This window comes from Bos indicus x Bos taurus, chromosome 28, assembly GCF_003369695.1.
Source record: "Bos indicus x Bos taurus breed Angus x Brahman F1 hybrid chromosome 28, Bos_hybrid_MaternalHap_v2.0, whole genome shotgun sequence".
In the NCBI taxonomy this organism is placed as follows: Eukaryota; Metazoa; Chordata; class Mammalia; order Artiodactyla; family Bovidae; genus Bos; species Bos indicus x Bos taurus.
The window spans coordinates 24363162-24375151 of record NC_040103.1 but is presented as its reverse complement, the minus strand read 5'-3'; positions in this window follow the sequence as shown (position 1 = coordinate 24375151).

Genomic DNA, 11990 nt, shown 5'->3' with positions numbered 1-11990 from the left:
AAGTTTTGGTTCGCACCGCGGGTTTCCACTTCTGCCTGAAGAGCACGCCTTGCTCGACTGCCTTTGTCTTTTATTAACTTATGCTGAGGGTTAATACTAAGTTCCTGAACGGCGTTAAGGCTAAACTTCCCGAAATGTGCTAAGTAATCGGTCAGTTTGTTAACGGACAAGTGAAGTGAAATTCGCTCAGTCCTGTCCGCCTCTCTGTAACCCCGTGGACTATACGGTCTATGGAGTTCTCTAGCCCAGAATACTGGAGTGAGTAGCCAGCCTTTCCCTTCTCCAGGTGATCTTCCCAACCCAGGGTTCGAGCCTAGGTCTCCCGCACTGCAGGCGGATTATTTACCAGCTGAGCCACACGAGAAATAGAGGCAAAAAGCACGGTTCACTTGTCAACCTACCTCCACACCCACTCGCACAGCTTCTCTTTGACTCCCTTTTTCTCTTTGCTTTTGTCTTTAGACTACTGCTATTTCTTCCTCTCTCCATCCGTTGTAGGGCGGTGTAGATTGTCCATTAAAGGCATGTGTGCGCCCTGCAAAGACCTTTGAGGCGGAGGGATGATCAGCCTACCTGCTTTGTGGTCCCAGCTTGGCCCCAAATGTGTGATTTCCCTCGTATGCTGTTGCTGCTGCTGCTAAGTCGCTTCAGTCGTGTCCGACTCTGTGCGATCGCAAAGACGGCAGCCCACCAGGCTCCCCCGTCCCTGGGGGATTCTCCAGGCAGGAACACTGGAGTGGGTTGCCATTTCCTTCTCCAGTGCATGAAAGTGAAAAGTGAAAGGGAAGTCGCTCAGTTGTGTCCAACTCTTAGCGACCCCATGGACTGTAGCCTATCAGGCTCCTCCGTCCATGGGATTTTCCAGACAAGAGTACTGGAGTGGGGTGCCATTGCCTTCTCCATTCCCTCGTATAGGTTTCATAAAATGAGTATATCGGGTCAAGTGGAGTGGTATGAAGGTAACTGGGCAGAGCATGACTTATATGCCGCTACAAATATGTAGATTTGGGTAAGAATTTGAGATCCTTCTAGCGTGAGAAGTTTAGCTTTTCTGAACCCAAGATCTTCATCTGTAAAATGGTTAATGACTATTTTGTAGGGTTATGATGAGAATTAAAGATAGCCAGATGTAAAGTGAAGGGTGTACATAGTAGCCAAAAATATTAATTCCTTGCCTACTTGAAGTCCCTCTTCTGTTCACTTTTCCTGAAATTTTAGGACTCTCACTCCACATCTAACCTTAACTACGAACCCGTATGATACATGGCAGATCCAGAGCCAAACTTCGTGGGCATCTGTTTCTGAAACATAGCACTTCTTCCCCCTTAAGGGGTAGTGAGTTTATAGTTTATCAGTCTGTAAGCTTTGAGTGGGTCCTGTCTATACAGTGACAATTACTGTTTGAACTTAAGAAAGCAACTTAAAGGTGTTTCATCCTTTAAAAAAAAACTTCTAATTTTGAAAATTTAACTGGAAGGTCCCATCTAAACCCAAAAGTCTTTGTACCTCGAGTTAAACTGAAAATCTCTCCTTACAGCTGGTTGTTTCATTTCTAAAAGTGATGATCTCTTTCATCCTCCTGCTGCTGCTGCTGCTGCTAAGTCGCTTCAGTCGTGTCCGACTCTGTGCGACCCCAGAGACGGCAGGCCACCAGGCTCCCCCGTCCCTGGGATTCTCCAGGCAAGAACACTGGAGTGGGTTGCCATTTCCTTCTCCAATGCATGAAAGTGAAAAGGGAAAGTGAAGTCGCTCAGTCGTGTCCGACTCTTTGCAACCCCATGGACTGCAGCCTACCAGGCTCCTCCATCCATGGGATTTTCCAGGCAAGAGTACTGGAGTGGGGTGCTATCTTTCATCCTAAAAGGCTTGAAATCACTGAAGTGTTCCTTCAGATAGATGCCCTGTAATCAGCCTGTGAACAAATCCTGTGGTCTTTTCTTCCCTCGTACACTTCTTCTAGTGCTTAATTAGGTAGACACCTCACCCTTCCTGGCTTTCATACTCAGTCCTATTCTCTCCCCACTTTATCTTATCTCACAATATATTTCAAATTGCTTCTCGACTATGTTGGTAGGATATAATATATAAAATGTTAAGAGTCAATATTCTATCAAAATAGAAACAGGACTTTCAGATTAAAAAAAAAAAAAGACATGTAAGCTTATGAACATCTTATTACTTCATTGATTTGTATATATTGTACTTCAGAGACACTTGATGGTGTTATGAAATACTGTGTGATCACTGTGTGATTACTTGTGCCCTAATGGCACAGTCATGGCCAGTAGGATAAGCGAGAGACAGAAGTTGTGTTACAAAACAACACAAACTCTCATCTCTTCTGGCCTTACCAGTAGTTGAAAATTACTTGCACGAACTTCAGCTCATTCTTTGTTCCTAAAGCTGGAAGTTCACATTCAGTTTTTCAGATCTCCTGTGGCTCTAGTGTTGACCTTCTTGTTAGTATTTTTGGCATTACTATTCTCTAAATAGTACTTTTCATATTTCAAAGCTACTTTTTTTAAAAGGAGGAAAGCTCTTTACGTTCTCATATGGAATGATCTCCAAACTGCATTGGGCAAGATGTAAAACAGTGTGCAGGATAGTGCCATTTGTTTTTTTGTTTTTAAAAGGGTGTGGAAGTGAGACCAGATGTATGCATTAGCTTATATATGTGTATAAAATAACCCTGGAATCACTTGAAATAAATACGTACATGCCTGCCACGTATTTGTCATACTTTTTGCCTGTGCCTACTTTCCTAGAACAAATCCTCTCTACTTCTTATTCAGTAGATTGGAGAACACATTCCCCTATTTTATTTGTTAACTTATTTTTCTCTATGTGTTTTATTGACTGTCTCCCCCGACTACAGCAGGGACTTTGTAGTCCCTGCTCACCTCTGTATCATCAGCTATCTAGTAGAGAGCTAGCACATATATTTATTGAACAACAGACTAAATGAAGAATCTAAAGGAAACCTGCCACATAGGAAAAGAATTGTTGAATGAAAGGCGATGGGCAGGGACTTCCCTTGTGGTCCAGTAGCTAAGACTCCAAGCTCCCAATGTAGGGGGCCCAGGTTTGATCCCTGGTCTGGGAACCAGATCCCACGTGTGCAACTAAGACCTAGTGCAGTCAAATAAATAAATATTTTTTAAAAATAAAAGGGGAAAAATAGGGATAGGCAGCAAAGGTGCTTAAAAAAAAAAAAAAAAGGCAAGGAAATTCAGTTTGTAGCCAGCACAGTTCACATGAGAACGTTAGTAAAACATATGAGATTTCTGGTATCTTGTTCAAGAGGATGAGCATGGTGTACTGGCCTATGTGTTTCCCAACACCAACAACCAAATCTCTGATTCTTCAGACAATAACTGGATATTCAGCAATTCAAATCATTTTTGACATTAAATACTGGGAGCTGGTGAAGGTCTCAGTCTCACAGGACTGTCCCCAGTTCAGATGCCAGTGACAAGTCCCAGAATTATAGATTTCTGACCAAAAGGCTTTGAATTTGGAGTTCTGGTGAAACTCTCCTAAAGTTCAATAATTTCCTCAGGTGGCTCACAGAACCCAGTAAGACACATTACTTATATCTACAAAGAAAGCATTAACTTTTGTATCCTTACAAAGGAGACACATGAACAGCCATATAAAGAGATACAGAGGGCAAAGTTCACAAAGATCCCGAGCAAAAGTCCATGTGGAGTTGGGGCACACCACCCTCCCTGCACTTCACTGTGTTCACCAACTTGGAAGCCATCTGAAACTTCTTTTTCAAGAGTTTTTATAGAATTTAAAGTCTCCAGCACACCCTGCCCCTCACTCTGGAGCTCGGGAGTAGAGCTGAAAAGTTCCCACTCTCTAGTTACTTGGTCCTTCTGGTGAGCAACTCCATCTCAAAGCTATCTTGGGGATCCCGCCCTAAGACCTACTTTATGCTACCTCATTAGCATAAACTCAGGAGTGCTGGAAGAGCCTTCTTATAAATAATAAAGGACGCTCCTACTGGAAAAGGTCAGTTTTCATTCCAATCCCAAAGAAAGGCAATGCCAAAGAATGCTCAAACTACCGAATAATTGCACTCATCTCACACGCTAGTAAAGTAATGCTTAAAATTCTCCAAGCCAGGCTTCAGTAATACGTGAACTGTGGACTTCCTGATGTTCAAGCTGGTTTTAGAAAAGGCAGAGGAACCAGAGATTGAATTGCCAACATCCGCTGGATCATCGAAAAAGCAAGAGAGTTCCAGAAAAACATCTATTTCTGCTTTATTGACTATGCCAAAGCCTTTGACTGTGTGGATCACAATAAACTGGGGAAAATTCTGAAAGAGATGGGAATACCAGACCACCTGACCTGCCTCTTGAAAAATTTGTATGCAGGTCAGGAAGCAACAGTTAGAACTGGACATGGAACAACAGACTGGTTCCAAATAGGAAAAGGAGTACTTCAAGGCTGTATATTGTCACCCTGTTTATTTAACTTATATGCAGAGTACATCATGAGAAATGCTCGACTGGAAGAAACACAAGCTGGAGTCTAGATTGCCGGGAGAAATATCAATAACCTCAGATATGCAGATGACACCACCCTTATGGCAGAAAGTGATGAGGAACTAAAAAGCCTCTTGATGAAGGTGAAAGTGGAGAGTGAAAAAGTTGGCTTAAAGCTCAACATTCAGAAAACGAAGATCATGGCATCCGGTCCCATCACTTTATGGGAAACAGATGGGGAAACAGTGAAAACAGTGTCAGACTTTATTTTTCTGGGCTCCAAAATCACTGCAGATGGTGACTGCAGCCATGAAATTAAAAGACGCTTACTCTTTGGAAGGAAAGTTATGACCAACCTAGATAGCATATTCAAAAGCAGAGACATTACCTTGCCAACAAAGGTCCGTCTAGTCAAGGCTATGGTTTTTCCTGTGGTCATGTATGGATGTGAGAGTTGGACTGTGAAGAAGGCTGAGTGCCGAAGAATTGATGCTTTTGAACTGTGGTGTTGGAGAAGACTCTTGAGAGTCCCTTGGACTGCAAGGAGATCCAATCAGTCCATTCTGAAGGAGATCAGCCCTGGGATTTCTTTGGAAGGAATGATGCTAAAGCTGAAACTCCAGTACTTTGGCCACCTCATGTGAAGAGTTGACTCATTGGAAAAGAGTCTGATGCTGGGAGGGATTGGGGGCAGGAGGAGAAGGGGACACCAGAGGATGAGATGGCTGGATGGCATCACTGACTCGATGGATGTGAGTCTGAGTGAACTCTGGGAGTTGGTGATGGACAGGGAGGCCTGGTGTGCTGTGATTCATGGGGTCGCAAAGAGTCGGACATGACTGAGCGACTGATCTGATCTGATCTGATCACTCAGGAGACTACAAGTGTGTTAAGACTTCTGTGTTTAGAACAGAAGAGAAAAACAAAATATACTAAAGGCTGTCATAGACTTCAGACACTAATTACTAAGAAGATTTTGAAGATTTTTAACTTCTTTTCTTGTCCTAGTAGTCCTTAGCTTTTATTTATGTATATATTTTTGGTGTGAATATCTAAGGCTATGAGTACAAGAATATTTATTATGGCATTCAATCTTGTTGGGAAAAAAGTCCAGAAACACATCCAGATGTCTTCAATAGAAAACCCATTGATCAAATTATGATGTATACATACTGTGGCATATTATGCAACCCTTAAAAAGATCTGTAATGGTTGTTCTTGAGGAATGTTTATCTGATACACTGGGAATAACAAAAGTAAGTTGCACAAAAATTGCATATTATGATCCACTTTTATTATTTAATAAGTATACCTTTTATTATTTAAAAACCCCTATATAATACCTGGGTTTCCCTGGTGGCTTAGTGGTAAAGAACTTGCCTGCCAAGCAGGAGACATGGGTTTGATTCTTGGGTCAGGAAGTTCCCAAGGACAAGGAAATGGCAACTCACTCCAGTACTCTTGCCTGGAAAATTCCACAGATGGAGGATCCTGGCAGGCTACAGTCCATGGGGTTGCAAAAGAGTTGGATATGACTTAGCAAATAAACAACAACAAATATAACAACTATATAGAAACCTGTATATAAGTATCGCTGTAGAGATTTGGAAAAAGTATGGAAATGTACATATCACAATGCCAACATTTTAACATCCTTGATGGACTGGGGTGGAAATTATTGGCAGGGTTGAGGACACCTCGATAAATGTTTCTTGCCAAAATATTATGTATTAGAATGAACATTTTTAAAAAATATAATTTAAAAGCAAAAGAGTAACCATTTTTTGAAACTACAACCTGAGGGCTAGACTCTGGGTTCTGGTGGCCGCAAAAAGCCCATCTCACTCTAAGGCCTGACTTATAATTGGCTGACTTTCTTGTCTTACATGACTTCTTTTTAAATTTCCTACCTATAACCAAAAGTTTAGCAGATGTTATTCTTTCACAGCATCTTCTTTTGTCTTTTGATTGAGTTACAACCTAAGTATTATACTTCCCTAAAGAATTTAGCACTCTGCACCTTATGAGACACCACTTGGGAAGCTGTGTTGGACTTCCAAATCAAATCGAATAAACAGTTTGGTAATGTGGCCAGGCTTCCAACAACAATATGAAGATTTAGTATAATGGTTCTGAAATGCTTTTGACCCCCTTTCCTCCAGGGGATATTTGACAACTGGAGACATTTTTGTTTGTCACAACTCTGAGAGAGAATGTACTAGTGACATTCAGCAGATAGACACCAGTGATACTTTTTACATTCTAAGCAGCAGAGGACAATCCCTCACAACAAAGAATTATCCAGCCAAAATGTCACTAGTGCACAGTTCTGGCCTATTGCCCTGTGCCTACACACAAGGAAGCCTGAGGAACTGTATCATTTGGGGTGACAGAATGAAATTGAGGGCAAAAAGGCAATGATCAGCATTGAAATGCAAAGTTCAGTTAAGTCGCTCTGTTGTGTCCAACTCTTTGCAACCCCATGGACTTCAGCACACCAGGCTTCCCTGTCCATCACCAACTCCTAGAGTTTACCCAAACTCATGTGCATTGAGTCGGTGATGCCATCCAACCATCTCATTCTCTGTCATCCCATTCTCCTCCTGCCCCCAATCTTTCCCAGTATCAGGGTCTTTTCAAATGAGTCAGTTCTTTGCATCAGGTGGCCAAAGTATTGGAGCTTCAGCTTCCACATCAGTCCTTCCAGTGAACACCTAGGACTAATCTCCTTTAGGATGGACTGGTTGGATCTCCTTGCAATCCAAGGGACTCTCAAGAGTCTTCTCCAATACCACAGTTCAAAAGCATCAATTCTTCCGCACTCAGCTTTCTTTATAGTCCAAATCTCACATCCATACATGACTACTGGAAAAACCATAGCCATGACTAGACAGACCTTTATTAGCAAAGTAATGTCTCTGCTTTTTAATATGTTATTTAGGGTGGTCATAACTTTCCTTCCAAGAAGTAAGCGTCTTTTAATTTCATGGCTTCAGTCACCATCTGCAGTGATTTTGGAGCCCCCCAAAATAAAGTCAGCCACTGTTTCCACTGTTTCCCCACCTATTTGCCATGAAGTGATGGGACCAGATACCATGATCTTAGTTTTCTGAATGTTCAGCTTTAAGCCAGCTTTTTCACTCTACTCTTTCACTTTCACCAGAAGGCTCTTTAGTTCTTCACTTTCTGCCATAAGGGTGGTGTCATCTGCATATCTGAGGTTATTGATATTTCCCTCGGCAATCTTGAATCCAGCTTGTCCTTCCTCCAGACCAGTGTTTCTCATGATGTACTCTGCATATAAGTTAAATAAGCAGGGTGGCAATATACAGCCTTGATGTACTCCTTTTCCTATTTGGAACCAGTCTGTTTTTTCCATGTCCAGTTTTAACTATTGCTTCCTGACCTGCATACAGATTTCTCAAGAGGCAGGTCAGGTGGTCTGGTATTCCCATCTCTTTCAGAATTTTCCCCAGTTTATTGTGATCCACACAGTCAAAGGCTTTGGCATAGTCAATAAAGCAGAAATAGATGTTTTTCTGGAACTCTCTTGCTTTTTCGATGATCCAGCAGATGTTGCCAATTTGATCTCTGGTTCCTCTGACTTTTCTAAATCTAGCTTAAAATCTGGAAGTCACGGTTCACGTATTGATGAAGTCTGGCTTGGAGAATTTTGAGCATTACTTTGCTAGCGTGTGAGATGAGTGCAATCGTGTGGTAGTTTGACCATTCTTTGGCATTGAGTTTCTTTGGGATTGGAATGAAAACTGACCTTTTCTGGTCCTGTGGCCACTGCTGAGTTTTCCAAATTTGCTGACATATTGAGTGAAGCACTTTCACAGCGTCATCTTTTAGGGTTTGAAATAGCTCAACTGGAATTCCATCACCTCTACTAGCTTTGTTTGTAGTGATGCTTTCTAAGGCCCACTTGACTTCACATTCCAGGATGTCTGGCTCTAGGTCAGTGATCACACCATCATGATTATCTGGGTCATTAAGATCTTTTTTGTACAGTTCTTCTGTGTATTCTTACCACCTCTTCTTACTATCTTCTGCTTCTGTTAGGTCCATACCATTTCTGTCCTTTATTGAGCCCATCTTTGCATGAAATGTTCCCTTGGTATCTCTAATTTTCTTGAAGAGATGTCTAGTCTTTCCCATTCTACTATTTTCCTCTATTTCTTTGCACTAATAGCTGAGGAAGGCTTTCTTATCTTTCCTTGCTATTCTTTGTAACACTGCATTCAGATGGGAATATCTTCCCTTTTCTCCTTTGCTTTTTGCTTCTCTGCTTTTCACAGCTATTTGTAAGGCCTCCTCAGACAGCCATTTTGCTTTTTTGCATTTTTTTTTCTTGGGGATGGCCTTGCTCCCTGTCTCCTGTACAATGTCACGAACCTCATTCCATAGTTCATCAGGCACTCTGTCTATCAGATCTAGTCCCTTAAATCTATTTCTCACTTCTACTGTATAATCATAAGGGATTTGATTTAGGTCATATCTGAATGGTCTAGTGGTTTTCCCTATTTTATTCAATTTAAGTCTGAATTTGGCAATAAGGAGTTCATGATCTGAGCCACAGTCAGCTCCAGATCTTGTTTTTGCTGACTGTATAGAGCTTCTCCATCTTTGGCTGCAAAGAATATAATCAATCTGATTTCGGTGTTGGCCATCTGGTGATGTCCACGTGTAGAGTCTTCTCCTGTGTTGTCGGAAAAGGGCGTTTGCTATGACCAGTGCATTCTCTTGGCAAAACTCTGTGAGCCTTTGCCCTGCTTCATTCTGTATTCCAAGGCCAAATTTGCCTGTTACTCCAGGTGTTTCTTGACTTCTTACTTTTGCATTCCAGTCCCGTATAATGAAAAGGACATCTTTTTTGGGTGTTAGTTCTAAAAGGTCTTGTAGGTCTTCATAGAACTGTTCAACTTCAGCTTCTTCAGCATTACTGGTCGGGACCTAGACTTGGATTACCATGGTATTGAATGGTTTGCCTTGGAAATGAACAGAGATCATTCTGTCGTTTTTGAGATTGCATCCAGGTACTGCATTTCGGACTCTTTTGTTGACTATGATGACTACTCCATTTCTTATAAGGGATTCCTGCCCACATTGGTAGATATAATGTTTGTCTGAGTTAAATTCACCCATTCCAGTCCATTTTAGTTTGCTGAAATGTAAAGTAGGAGGAGACAAACATGAGAGTAGGAGGACGTGGAGTTCACCTCCCTCCACGAATACATAAAAAATATATCTGTACATGGAGTGATTCTCACTAAAAGCAAATTGGAGGCAGACAGAAAGACCCCTGTAAAACAAAAGCTGTAAGAAAGATCCATGCAGAATTGGATGAATGGGAGAAAAAACAATCAGGTTGGGACCTGCACCCTTGGAGCATACACGGAAGAGGAGGAGAATTATATCTACTCAGAGTTCCTCCCTGGGGAGTAAGAAGTTTGAACCAAGTACTGGGCACCCTACCCTGGGGTATGACCCTGGGTGGATTGAGTCCTCTTAGCTGGGTAAAAACCAAATGGGACTACCATAGTGCTCTAAGAAACCTAGACTCTGCTTGTGAAGAGTGTGCACACACTTGTTTACTCCTGAAATAGGACAGAGCAAACAGATTGAAACTGCCTCGGACACTGGCCTGCTTCCTGCAACTGATAGCACTTGACCTAGGCTGAGTCGAGTGCCAGCTCCAGCCCCATTGGTTCCACAATACAGCTCTTCTCCAGGACAAAGACTGCCACAGACAAGAAGAGCATGCAGTTGTAGGGGCAGAGCTGGCTCAGGCCTAAGAAAAACCTGAGCCAGGTGAGGGCAGACATCACTAGCACTTGTGGCGGCAGCAGTTCAGAAATGGTCTAGAACTCTGCCTGGGGCCAGGACCACCCTAGCTTTTTTCCAACCCAAGCCAAGCACCTGCTCAGTCCCTCTTGCTCCAGCACTGCTTCCTTCTGGGGTAAGGGTATCAGTGTTGCGAGTGGGGAGAGCACACATTTAGAGGGGAAAAAACAAACATGTATCCAAGCCTCAGGGCTGTTACTCCAGCAACTTGAGCCTTACTCCCACTCCCCAGTAGGCTGGTGCTGGCCACTGCACAGAGGAGGAACGCCAGCAAACACCTTGCCCTTGCTCTAGCCCCACCTACCATCTCTAGTCCCACCTACCACTAAGATGATAGCTGCTAGGACACCGTGGAGGAAGACATGACTCATGCTCATGTTAGATACACTCTCCCGACAAAGCTACTGGGCACAGGCACGTTGTAGAGGTATGCTCTCACACAAGGACACTCTTTCAAGACCAGGGTAAGTAACTGTTTCACTTAATTTCACAGGAAAGTTGAGAGAAATGAGGAGGCAGGGGAATTTCTTTCAAATGAAAAATGAGAGAAAAACCCTGAAAAAAGCAACTAATGAAACAGAGATAAGTAATTTACCAGATAGAGAGTTCAAAGCATTAGCAATAATAAAGCTAACTCAATAGGGAAGAGTGGATAAACACAGTGAGAATTTTGAAAAGGAGCTAGAAAATATAAAAAAGAACCAATCAGAACTGAAGAACACAATAAATGAAATAAAAAGGAATTAAGAGCAAAGTAGGTGAAACAGAAGAATGCAATAGTGATCTGGAAGCACACTTATGAAGGAACTCACCCAATCAGAACAGCAAAATGAAAAATGAATTTTTAAAATGAGACTAGTTAAAGGGACCTCCAGAACAACATCAAACAGGGGCTTCCATGGTGGTCCATTGGTTAAGACCCTTCACTTCCAATGCAGGGGCATGGGTTGGATCCCTGGTCTGGGAAAAAAGATCTGACATGCCATGTGCTGATTGGTCAAAAAAAAAAAAAAGAACAACATTGAACATATCAAGATTCACATTATAGGGGTCCCAGATGACGTATTTGATGAAATTATAGTTAAAAGCTTCCAGAACTTAAAGAAGGAAACAGATATCCAGATGCAGGAGGCAGAGGGGCTCTCAAACAAGATGAACCCAAACAGACCCATACGAAGGCATATCATAATTTAAAATGGCAAAAGTTAAAGAGAAAGAAAGAATTGTAAACACAGAAAGAAAAGAACAAAAAAAAAAAAAAAGAAAGAAAAGAACAAAGACTCATGTATAACAGAACCCCATTAGATTATCAGCTGATTCCTCTGCAGAAATTCTGCAGGCCAGAAGTGAGTGTCATGATTTTATTTAAAGTGCTGAAAGGGAAAAAGCTACAACTCTACCATGCAAGAGTATCAGTTACAACTGAAGGAGAGATAAAGAACTTCTCTGAAAAGCAAAAACTAAAAGAGTTCACCAATACTAAATAAACTCAAAAAGAAATGTTTAAAAGTGGAAAAGAAAAGGCTACAAGGACTAATAATCTATTGGAAAGGAAGAATCCCAATAGTAAAGGCAAATATATAATAAAGGCTGAGGATCAACCACTTAATAAGCTAGCACCAATATTAAAAAAATTTTTTTTAATCA